The following is a 13,205-nucleotide window of genomic DNA, read 5'->3' as shown; positions in this document are numbered from 1 at the left end:
CAACCCTCTATTTGTGTTATTCCATCCTTAATACTCGATCCTTTAGTTGTTGTGTTCTATCGTCTGTCCTTCCCAATTGTAGACCCGTTCCGTATGTCAAAGTAGAAGACGCCAAGGTGGGTCACTTCGGCGTGAAGATATAGTACCTTGTGTCCCCGTGCTTACTCCTATGTCTATTACCCTTACACCCACACGATGTAATTTTCCACCCATACCAGTGATCTTTGTCCTGTGTAATAAAGTCTTTCTTAGTCACCATAACTAACTGTTTCTGAGTGTTCTACAGTGTTTCATTTACAAAGTATTGGAACTGGGTGTTAGTTATATACAGAGCCCAACCAAATATCAAGAAGAAGACTGGGTGAAATGTCGTAGACATAGCCCATAAGCATCAGCAAGCAAGCAAGCTTCTCTAATATGCGAACTAACTGGCAAATCATTTGGACCTGCTCTTCCCAATGAACTACCAAAGTTCTTAGAAGTCATACAAGGTAAGATTTAAATTATTCACCTTTTCAATTTTTCGTTGATTTTTTACCTGTTTGATCAGTTTTCTTAGCAAGGAAGTTGATTGTGAACATCTTGATGTCTTACAATCATTGGGTGGGTGGAATATTTTAAAGAACATTGGAGAATTACAGAGCACCTGTTTGCTTCCCCATCCCATTAAGGTTACCGGTATATGGACAGAATTTTGTCATTAATGCAGTCACAGTGGACAAATATAGGAAACAGTTTGTTAGTAGCTAAAACATTCTTGTTGAAATGTTCATAATTACTTTCTAAACCAGATTTGCTCAACTAAATGAAGTGCAAATAACAAACACTAATAATTGTATAAATTGGAACGGGAAATAGACCTACAAGTAGCCTACGTTCTACAATCTGTAGAAATGATTATTATCAGATAATGTATTAGATTGTTTCAATACACACATTTTTTGTAAAATGTGAATTCTGCATTCTTTTTATTTTGTTCAAGTTCAAATCAGACGGCCTTATCTGTAGACATAGTCACCGTCATAGCAAAGCAATTGTTGTGTTGACTGCAGAACCCTATAAAACAAATTATACTAAAGATATTTCCTTGTTCAGCTGGGTGTTTTGCAATTTCCTTGCTCAGAAGTAAAAGTTAAATAATTATTACATAAATGTAGGTTCCGTGGTTCAGACAGTGGAAGTGCTGGTCTTCTGAACTCAAGTTGCCAGGTTCGATCCTGGGTCAGTCTTATGGTAGCCCCATTTGAAGGTGATCAAATTTGCTTTCACGTTAATTTTACCCAAGGTTCTTGCATGCCAACCTTCAATTTGACACGTAGAAGAACTCCTGGAGGAGAAAATCATGCAACGCAGGGCCTCTGATAACCATTGAAGTGAAACAAGTAATATACAGGGTGTTTAAAAAATGGGGGGCATAATTTCAGGTGTGTATTTGTTATATGTAGACAATCAAAATAGTTCATTACAACATGTGTCCGGAAATGCTTCATTTCCGAGTTATGGCCTTCACAACACTGAACTTCACCGGAACGTTTTTCTTCCACAGGTCATTGTCATTACAGAAGATGTTCAAAATGTCCACCTCCTGCTTGAATACAGACCTCACATCGATGTCTCATTGGCATGGATCGAATGTTTCCTGATCGATGGATAGGTAGAGGTGGCCTGATTGCTTGGTCTCCAGGCTCACCTGATCTGAACCCTCTCGTTTTCTACTTGTGGGGCCATTTAAAATCATCGGTGTATTCGTCTCCGGTGCCTGCTGTGGAAACCCATCGGAGTCGGATTGTGGCATCGTATTCGCAGGTCAACGAGACATCGATGTGAGGTCTGTATTCAAACAGGAGGTGGGCATTTTGAACTTCTTCTGTTATAACAATGACTTGCGGAAGAAAAACGTTCTGGTGAAGTTCAGTGTTGTGAACTCCATAACTCGGAAATGAAGCATTTCCGGACACATGTTGTAATGCACTATTTTGATTGTCTACATGTAACAAATACATACCTGAAATTATGCCCCCTATTTTTAAAACACCCTGTATATTATTATTTGAATAGATACTTTTAAAAATCTTGTGATGTGGACACTAACTTACTTCAGTGTTCTGTGCATGGTTGGTCCTGAAAAGGACTTTACGTTGGGAAGTTCTCTTGCTTACTTGTTGCTGTGTAGTAGCACCTTTGTGGAAAAATTAGCCGGTATTAAAGCATTGCCCAGGAATTGCCCGATTGCAGTAACCTCAATCTTCGGGGAGGCTATTGATCAAATAATCCTGATCGAACAAGGTGGCTTTAGGAAACATTGGAGTTGCTGCGACCAGGTCTTAACATTGACAACTGTAGTAGAAGCTGGATTTCAACGAGGTTTCAAATCAGCTGCAGTTTTCATGGATCTTACAGCAGCTTACGGCACTGTATGGTGGGAGGGCTTGATGTCCAAATTTATTGAAATCATCCCATGTCAAAGGTTTGCACTTTTAATGAACAACATGCTTTCTGACAGGTGCTTTAAGGTGTTCCTGAATGGGCAAGCTAGCATGTGGAGGATTCTAAACAATGGCCTACCTCAGGGATCAGTTCTGGCCCACATTTTGTTTAACCTGTATATCCATGACATGCCTCATACAGATTCCATGAAAGTCCAGTATGCAGACGACCTAGCATTAATTATCCAGAGTAAAGATTTCATGAACTGCGAGAATGTTCTAACTAGTGATCTGGTGAAACCGAGTGATTACTTCCACAAATGGAGACTTCAACGCAACCCAAACAAGACTGAGGTTACTGCATTTTATTTAAATAATAAAGAAGCCCAAAGGAAGCTACATGTGACTTTTGACAGAATCAAAGTACCCCATAACTACAATCCAATATATCTTGGAATCACTCTGGATCGATCCTTGGCATTCAAACAACAGTGCATCAAGTTATTGAAGAAGGCTCAAGAGTGAATCTACTCTGCAAGTTTGCCGGAAGCATCTGGGGTGCAGACGCTAATACTCTACATTCTGCCGCACTTGTTCTTGTGTATTCTGCTGGTGAATATTGTGCCCCTGTATGGGAAAACAGCGTTCATACCACTAAGATTGATGTGCAACTCAATGAGACCATGAGAGTTATCACTGGTACTGTTAGATCTACTGCCACACAGTGGCTACCAGTCCTAGCTAATAACACTCCGCAAGATCTAAGGAGGAAAGCAGCTAAGGTAAGCTTCCTCAAGGAGATCACCTCTCATAAGAACTCTCCATTGTATGATGCCCTGCAAGATCCACCAACAACACGTTTGAAATCACACAAGCCAGCCTGGGTTGATTTAGAAGGTATCAATTCTTTTGAAATGACCTCCAAGTGGCAGCAACGTTGGAACGAACATCCACCCAACAATGCTCACCTGGTTGAAGATCCTACAAAGAAGGTAGAGGGATTCCAACTACCACGCCAAACCTGGTCGAAGCTGAACCGCGTTAGAACGGGTCAACGGAGGTGTGGTCACACTTTAAAGAAATGGGGTTTCCGTACATCTGCTGCCTGTGACTGTAGAGTGGAGGACCAAAACATTCAATACATTGTTCAAGACTGCCCACTTCGTGCATTTGACGGTGGTCTGAAGACTCTACACCAAGTGACACCATGTGCTCTGGAATGGTTGTCAGATGTGGATATTTCCATTTGATTATTTTTAAATGTTTGTGTACTTGTACAACCATACAATATGTATATATACTTAATTCAGTGTCATGGTAAATGCTGAGAAAGTGTGTGTGTGTGGGCGCGCGCGCGCGCGCGTGCGCACGCCATTGGCTCAGGGAATGGCTGTCACAACCAGAGATGAGCGAGCCAGTTTCTCTGCATCATTTGAGTGATATACACTCAAAGAAGTCAACTACGATCATTTGGACTGTTGTCACTTGACACAGCAAAATCAAAGACACATCAGTGTCCAAACCTCAAATGAGAATGATGGAAATCTAAATCACATTAAAATGTAAGCAGTGAAGGCAGTGAGAAAAAACGCTGCACGTATTTCTGAGTGCAAGGCATCGGAGACTCATATTGTAGTCCAAGGTCTGCGTCCCTCGCCTTATTTCCGTAGGTTGCTGTTGAATGTCCAATAGGTGCAGGGACCGGGGGAGGGGATGGTTGTGCTAGGCTTCACTCCGTCAGATTGCCACTGCTAATGAACAAGCATGCGTTAGTCATCGTATATACTTTGTCACCTCATACTTCTGACTAATTATATAGATAACAAAGTGCTGGTATTTCACTCCCGTCTACTTCTACATTCTTGTAGGAAGACACTGCAGGGCTGCTGTTATAGGAGTAATATAGTTTTCTTTTTATAGGTGGATCTGCTAAAATGAAATGCAATCCTTCAGGTTTAGTGTTATTTGTTGTTGGTTGGAATAGAACCCATGATCATGTGTCGGACACCACCACTGCTTTCTTGAGGAAGCATTGAACGATAGGTATGACCATTGGTAATGCTGTAAAATTCAAAATTTTAATTTAATAACAATAATATTGTGCATGGCATCTGTATACTCTTCATGGTGATCTCTCTCTTTGAGTCCAACCCTTCGTAAGGGTGTAGTGGCATCACGCGACAAGCCTTTTGGTGATCTGCCTTCAGAGTCTCTGCCTTGGGCATAGCAACTTGCTTGCTATAAGCTCATCCTGATCAAGCTCTTGATCTGGTTCTTCCTTCGTAACTGTGCACGTAGAAGTAGATGGGAGCGAAACACCAGCACTTCCTTATCTATATAATTTAGTCAGAAATATGAGGATGAAATGAATGGTGAAGACGTCATAAACACCTAGTCTCCAAGCCTGGGTATGAGGGTGTTGAACCTGAAAATTGAACCAGGGCCGTCAGACCAAAGGCAGGCATTCTATCTATTTAGCCACAAAGCAGGACTTTAATTTGTTAAACCATAGGCAACCATCTCCACTAATCAGGTGTTGAATATTGACAGTAGCAGTGGCCAGGGCAGTAGCTTGTGAAACAGCCTTAACAACACAGCAGGCTTCTCCGTTGCCTATTGGCTGCAGCTCAAAATGCTTAAGGCTTGACATATCAAAAAGGAATAATCTAAGTCTAGTGGTAGCCCACGTCTTGATCCCAGCATATGCCACTGCTACAGATACTTTACTGTATTTCAATGCTTACTCCCAATTTTGAGCCCACAAGAAGCGATCTTGTACTTTTCATCTTGATTGTGGTAAATTTCTGTTTTAAATTTTCTATTTTCTTAATATCACAATGTGTAGGCAAGTAGTAGGTAAATAGAAACACTAATTTAACACTAATTGCTTACACAACTACACAGGCTGACACAGTTACACCAGTTCATGGTCTCTCTTTGCTCTCACTGTTTGTTCACACTATCGCTTACACACTACTCAATCTTCTATGACTGTCACTTATAGTCTGAGTCAGTTCCACAGTTATTCCTGCTGTACATTGTCACAGCCATTTAGTTCACAGCCTGAGCACAACACAGTTTCGCGGTCCTGTGTGTCAGGTACTGGCAGCAGACTTTCACTTACTGTCCCTTGCCAGTCAAGCTCCCTCCCACTGCTCCAGAGACATGATTTTCACTTGCAATGACCACCCCTTGGCGATAGACACACAGAACAAACACTCAGTTCCTGGACAGAACTGCCCTCCTTGCACTGCACTGACTGACTGACTAACTCCATGGCAGTACCCTCACACAAGGTCTTCCACCCAGTGTTTGCATGCAGCAATATCTCTGACTGAACTCAACTGAATCATTGACGGAACTGAACCATAACTGTCGTCTGACTGACCCAGTGCTCCCAGCAGCACTCACACAGAGACTGACACATACGGAATTGCTGAAGGTCGTCCGGCCTGTCTTAATGAGAGGAGACACACCTGGAGTCTTCATGAAACCAAGAGCTCTGGGTTTACCTCCTAGTTCTTACCCGCACCAGCGGGATGCCAGCAGTGAGATAAAGGGGTGGTGGCAGAGTGGTGGCTTGCCTCGCTGTGTAGCGAGCAGTGGGACCCAAACTCAGTGATGTCCGTCACAGCCAGGTCCCAGCTACATTGCTCCTGTCAAGGCCTTACAATACAATACAATAGCAGTAAATGCCATAATAATAATAATAATAATAATTGTACCGGGCGGTACACCTCCACGCCGCTAATTTAAAATTTGCGCCAGTTGAAACTCCTCTGATGGAGGAAGTCTGAACTTTATCTACGCTATTAATTCTCTACTTTCTCAGAAGATATCACCACGTGGAAAATTTTGAGTTTTTGAACTGTGTCATTTTTGATGTGTTTTTGTTTTGCTTGAAGTAAGAAGTGTGAACTTTCTCTTCTAGAGGACACTACTGAAGAACTACAATAGTGCACCCTAGTGCGAAGAAAAATAACTGTTCTTTGGAGAAAATTTTATTTCAAAAGTTTGTTCTTTGTTAAATTTCCTTCTGTTATTGTTTAAGTTGGCTGTATACCCCTCTCTTTCCCCTTGTTTCGCGTTTAACCAATCCCGAATTTCTGTTATTAATTTCTGACCAATCATAGGTATCTTCCCCCAACTGGAATATGTTGCTGTATCCTACCCAATAAAAAGTTTGTGGGAGGGTGTTTTCATTCCCCTAACACCTAGAACCTTCCGCGAGAGGATATAAACTGCTGATTTTAGGGTCTCCGGGCCACTTCTGTTCCATCTTTCAGTGTATTAAGTCCATAGCAGGGGGCGGGAAGCGCCTCTTTCCTCGGCAGCGGCCAGCAACAAGGTAATGGCCAATTAATAACTTCTTTCTTGGCTAGCTCAGCAGTTTAACTCTCGGGGCGGGTTCTAAGCGTTCCACCATGTAACCCTTTCCTAAATGTAACTACTCCTTTCTTATATTCTCTTTTAAAGCTACATACTGGGATAGAGAGTGCTAACCCTCTCGAGCTCCCACTCATATTGTTTTGAGGTGAACTTATTTTTCTCAACCTATTCTTCGTTAACGTAAAACAATTGTTCTCTTCTTAAGTCACCTCTTTAGTATGGGATTAGCCCTTGTATTAACGGCCTAGTGCCAAGTAGGTCTTAATCAAAGTGTATTAGGAGTGCAAGTTCGCCTCCTCTCAAATTGTTATCTTAGAGGTCATTTAATTAACCTTCTTTTCATTTAATAGACCTCAGTAGATTGGGTATTTTACCCCTGTGTTTATGTCCGTTGAGGACAACTTGAAGGTGGAGTTTGGTGTGGCCTGGGAGAGGCTTAAATTTGAGAGCGAGTGGCTCTTTTGAAAATTGAGTGTTGTATGCCTCGTGGAGGTTTTTCAGTGTAATTTGGAGCAAGGGCTCCTAGGCATGAATGGGGTTTTCTGCCCCTCTGTTGAAAATTGTGTTTGGGGTAAAAATTGGGCTGATTGCCCTAGCATTGTGAAGTCTGGGCGCGAAGCCCAAATCCTGTAAATATTGTAACTACCCTTTGGACTTGCTACTTGTACCTGCCATGCTTGTTATTTCTTTGTTTTAAGAAAGAAAATATAACCTTGTTAAATTTTAAATTAATTTTACTTTAGTAGTTTGAGACCTGTTCACCACCCCGCACCTTCTTTCACGCATAACTACCACAAAAACACGGTAACAAGTGGTAGCAGAGCGTGGTTGAATGGGTCTCAATTTAGCCCCTTTTGACGGCTAAACATTGTTTTGTTCCGAACTCTAACAATTTTCTCAGTTGCTGGAATTTTTTTTGAGTTTTTCAAAATTGTTCTGTCATCATGCTCGGACCTCGCGATGTTCTCCATCTTAACTATTTGCGCAAAGAGGAGTTGATATATGAGTTAACGATTAGAAATGTGCAATCTGGAGGCACGGTTGCAGTAGACACAAACAAGCTTAGAGAGTCCTTAGATTTGCCCATTTCCATCCCCAATTTGGGAGAGAAAGAAATTGACGACTCTCTTTCCACGATCACGGAGAATATTACTGGGCTAGCTTCTGTAGTTAGTTTTTTTGATGAAAATGATCCTTCTCCTAATCAAATTAAGCGTGTGCAAGCTAGGCTGTTTCATTTTTCCAATAGGGTTAACGATCTGTTGTCTCTAAAGTTGAATGACGTTCAGAAGAAGGAAGCTAGTACGCTCCTTGAAAATATGTCTGAATTATCTAGCAAGGTCACTCAATTGTTAACAGGGGAGGTTCCTCCCAAAAGCGATCTACCCACCACAGCGAATGTAGGTAGCGAGGAAGAGTCTCATATGGGAGAAGTCAATAGGATAACCGTTGCTGCTCAAACTATCTCTGCCCCATTGGACAACGAATCTGAACGCCGTGCATCGTTGAGTAACATCCGTTCGGAATTAACTTCCTTGCCATTGAAACCTTTACCTACTATGTCACCCGGGTTCAGCAGCTTGCCTCATCCATTGGCAATGTTGCTCAGAGGTATCTCTAAGTTTTCGGTTAATACCACCAGTGAAGTAATTTCCTTTTTAAGATTTTTAGTTGAATTTCAGGATCATGCCCTTGTGTTTTCTCTTTCTCCATGTCAAATTTTGCAAATTATCTATCCGTATGCTATTGGTATTCTCGCTGACAAAATAGTAAGAGCCATAGCCGAACAGTCATCTATTGAGGATTTTCATGCCCACTTGCTAGCTAACTTCATCCCGGCTAGGGCCAGGTCCTCCCTTATTCAGAAGTACTATTATCGTGTACAGCGCTTGGATGAGAACTTGGCTGATTTCATACAAGATATTAAATTCTATACTAGGGTGTTTGCTCTTCACTTCCCTGAGGATCAAATTGTACAAGCTATTGTGGAAGGTATTTCACCATCCTATAGGTCATATTTGTGTTTCGCGGCGTGCCCGCAAACTTTCTCGGAACTTGAAGCATTGGCCGTCTCAGCGGAAGGAGTTAGATACGCAGATTCATTGCGTGTAGCGAAAGAACCCCCGCCTTCTTTTAGTAATACTCGGCCTCCACCTCGCCGACCAGTCACACCCCGTAAATGCTATGCTTGTGGGTCGCCTGACCATCTGCGCAATAAGTGTACACTGATCAAGTCTAGTAGGGCAAATAACGGAGCTGGTTCAGCACAAGGCTGTTTTAAATGCGGGGCTTTCTCACATATCGCCAAGAATTGCCCAAATTCGAATAGCACCCCCTCCTGCTCAACTTCTGGTGCAAATTCCACCTATGCCAATAATAAAAAGTGACTAGTGGCTTCGGCTGAGTCGACTAATCCATCTTCCCGAGACTCAGCCCCTAGTAAACAGGTTGTAAATTCAGAGAACGATCAGTCTTCAAATTCACCTTTTGAATGCCCCAAAGAGTGTCTTAGAATTGCGGCGGATTCCCCCGCACCTGTTCCTTTTCTTAAGATTGAGTTAAACAACGAGCCCATAACAGCTCTCTTAGATTCAGGCAGTGTTTGTTCGATTATTTCGGCTGAATGGTATTCTAAATTGAAATCTGTTTGTAAACTACCTGACTATGTCTCCTCTCCTGTTCAATATGTTTCGGCTAATTCATCCCCATTAGAAATTCTAGGTTCCTTACTGGTCAAAATTCGCATTTTTAAATTTACATGGAAAACCAAACTGTTTGTGGCTAAGCACTTGTCTTGCCCCATCATACTGGGAGCGGACTTCATTTCTCACACTGGTCTTGTGCTCGATCTTCAGAGTAAGTCGTGCACATTCAAATTTGCGTCCAAATGTAAAATTCCCTTGTTAAAGTGTAATTCTGCATCATGTTCTTCTATTTCGCCTACCCAGGATGAGATGTTGTTAGACCTTAGACATCTACCTGAGGAGCAGGCTGATAGTATTCGTAAGCTGTGTCAGTCGTTTCCAGAGGTGTTTTCTGATACTCTTGGTGTTACTGACCTGATAGAATACAAAATTGAGGTCACGGATTCGATTCCTGTCCGTTTTCCACCGTATAGGCTATCTCCACCTAAAATGAAGGCTCTGAAAGAAATTATCGATCAGATGTTGAAGGATGGTATTATTAGGCCCTCTAAGTCGGCGTATTCTTCGCCTATTTTTCTAGTTCCGAAACCCCAAGGAGGCTTCAGGCCTGTCATTGATTATAGGGCTCTCAATCGGAAGGTGGTGTTGCAATCTGTGCCCCTTCCTGACCTTCATTCTTGTTTTTCATGGTTTCGTAAGGCCAAGTTCTTTACTATCCTGGACTTGAATCAGGCCTATAATCAAATTCCCCTTGCCGAAGAGTCTAAACATCTTACAGCGTTTGCCACGGACTGGAACTTATACGAATACAACCGCGTGCCTTTCGGGCTCCCCACGGGAGCAGCTGTACTCACTAGGCTACTAGATAGGGTCTTCTCCGACATCAAATTTGAGTACTTATATCACTACTTGGATGATGTCGTCGTATTTTCAGAGACTTTTGAAGAGCATCTAGATCATCTGCGAGAAGTTCTCGATCGCCTTCGTAAAGCTGGGTTAACTGTTAAGTTGTCCAAGGTCGCCTTTGCTAAGCCCTCTATGTCCTTCCTAGGGCATATTGTGTCACCTGATGGTGTAGCCGTCGATCATTCTAGAACACAGGCCATCCGTGATTTTAAACCTCCCAAGGACATCAAAGGCATCGGCAGGTTTATTGGTATGGTGAATTTCTTTAGGAAGTTTATTCCTAACTTCGCTAATAGAGCGGCGCCCTTGAACCTTCTTCGTAGGAAAGGCATCAAATTTGAGTGGGGACCTTCTCAACAAGCCGCTTTCGAAGACCTTAAATTAGCTCTTTGTAATGCCCCTGTACTTGCTATGCCTGATTTCTCGAAGAAATTAATCGTCCAAACTGACGCGTCGTCGTCAGCAGTAGCGGCAGTCCTTCTTCAAGAGACTGAACTAGGGAGGCGACCTATCGCCTATGCATCCAGGACTTTGTCGGGTCAAGAAGCCAAGTATTCCATCTATGAGCTTGAAGGTTTGGCAGTCTTATTCGCCTTAGAGAAGTTCCGTCTCTATCTGGAACATGTTAAATTCGACCTGGAGACAGATAATCAAGCTTTAAGCTGGGTCTTAGGTAGGCCGCGTCGGACTGGTCGTATAGCCCGTTGGGCCATCCGTATTTCTGCCTTCCAATTCGATGTCAGGCATATCAGAGGTACCGAAAATGTTGTTGCTGATGGACTCAGCCGTATGTTTTCTAACGACGTCGAGACCCAGGAACCGGTCGACAGTTCATCACCTCCCGAGTCCATACTATCTGGTGTTAATGCCATCTTATCAGATGCTCCCATGCTTTTTAGGGATATTGAGAAATACCAACGTGAAGATCCGACGCTGGCTCCGATAATGGAAACCCTTTCTTCTGGGGAACATGTAGTCCCTTATGTTCTGAGGAATGGTGTTTTATGTTGCCCTTCGAGGCATGACAAGATGATGAAGGTTGTCGTTCCAGCTGTCCTTGTGCCTATGATCTTCAAATACTATCATGAGACCCCATTGGGGGGGCATCTGGGAATATTTAAAACTCGTGAAAAGATTCGTGAAATGTTCATCTGGAAAGGTATGGACGGTGAAATCCGTGAACTTGTAGAAGCTTGTAAATCTTGTTTGCTCAGTAAACCCACCATGTCCACCAAGGTAGGCCTTTTGTCTTCGCATCAAGCGTCGCGCCCCATGGAACGCCTGTATATTGATTATGTAGGACCCTTCCCCCAGTCGAAGGGAAATGCCAACAAATTCATCTTTGTATGTGTAGATGGTTTTACAAGATTTTCCTGGTTATTTCCGACTAAGCTGGCTACCGCTCAGTCTACCATTACTTGCTTAAATTCTATTTTTGCTTCTTTTGGTCCGTGCCAATATATTGTATCTGATAATGCTAAGGCGTTTACATCTAATTTATTTCGTAAATTCTGCTTTGACCTGTCCATCTCTCATGTAACTACTTCTGCTTATTACCCTCAACCATCTCTGGCTGAACGGGTTAATCGTAATCTCAGGTCCGCACTTATTGCCTATCATCATGAAGATCATTCCAGGTGGGACACGTCCCTGCATTGGTTAGCTTTTGCTTTGAATTCGGCGGTTCATGAATCACATAAATTTACTCCAGCTTCTTTGATGTTCAAATTTGTTCCCAACACGCCGCTCTCTAACCTCTGGTCTCTGAGTGACATTCTACCCGAGACAATAGATCCGGATAATATTAAAGATCTTTGGAAGAAGGCTAAAGCCAATCTTAAGGTATCTCATGAAAAGGTTAGGGAAAGGTATGATCGTGGACGGAGACCCACCACTTTGAAGGTAGGTGACCAGGTGATGGTCAAGAACTTTGTTCCCGCGGGCAAGCGTGCCCCCAGATTTCATGGGCCTTGTATCATTCTCGATTTTCTTACGCCGGTTACGTTGCTATTAAGTAATCCAGCCACCGAGAGGATATTTAGGGTTCACCTGTCCCAGGTGAAACCGGTGTAAATTTTGTGTCAACTTGCTTCATATAATTTGATAGGAATATGAAGGTTATATTTTTTTTTTTGAGTTTCCACCTTTAAGGCTTTCTGCCCCTTCTATAATAGTTTGTCTTATATGTAAGCCTTTTGTAAAACCTTCCCCGATCCGTTAAACTGCCATTTTGTCCTTACCATGGCCATTACCACGCTCCCGTCTCCTGCTGTACACACTGTGGCTTGCTTAGATTAAATGCCATGGATATTTGCATGCCGCTGGTCCCTCTACCTCTCCAACAAGCCTGTGCCCTCAAAAAAAAAGATTATTGTCCAACAATTCTGCCGCCTAGCTTAAATGTTTCAGTGCCCCCGCAGCCGCGCGGCGCTGTGCCGCGACTGGGTTCGAGGACGGGCGCCCTCGGCCCCAGCGAGGACGACATGTGCACGGCGAGCCGGAGCTCTCCTCCCGGCCAAGGCTGATGTGCGGCGCACGACCTGCTACTTGCCCGCAGCCTGTATATCTTCACCGCGGGCGCGGCGTGTTTCAACACCTCTGCTCCCCTCATAGTGCGGGCGAGCGGTATCTCAGGGTACTTGAGGGGTCCGAGCGGCCTCCCTTTGGACGCAAGCTGCAACGGCCGGTCTGGCCATTCAACTTAATCAACATCAACTACATGGACAGTTACGATAAGCAATGACTACACTTGGGAATTCAACAGCAATATTTGGTGGACATTGCAAAATTTTTCATCACTTTTAAGTATTAAAGGTTTATCTTCAAAAATTCAACTTCT

General features: G+C 43.1%; 1 protein-coding gene across 6 annotated transcripts in view; it reads left to right on the top strand.

Annotated features, from left to right (window-relative positions):
- The first annotated feature begins 371 nt into the window (after positions 1 to 371).
- LOC137503387 (gastrula zinc finger protein XlCGF7.1-like) overlaps positions 372 to 13,205 on the top strand; it is a 56,613-nt gene continuing 43,779 nt past the window's right edge. For all 6 annotated transcript variants that reach the window (XM_068230995.1, XM_068230993.1, XM_068230991.1 and 3 more), the window contains exon 1: positions 372 to 491. The gene's annotated coding sequence lies outside the window, so the exon portion shown is untranslated. The remainder of the gene's footprint in view (positions 492 to 13,205) is intronic.

Source organism: Anabrus simplex, chromosome X, assembly GCF_040414725.1.
Source record: "Anabrus simplex isolate iqAnaSimp1 chromosome X, ASM4041472v1, whole genome shotgun sequence".
NCBI lineage: Eukaryota > Metazoa > Arthropoda > Insecta > Orthoptera > Tettigoniidae > Anabrus > Anabrus simplex.
This window is presented reverse-complemented; position numbering and strand designations above follow the sequence as displayed.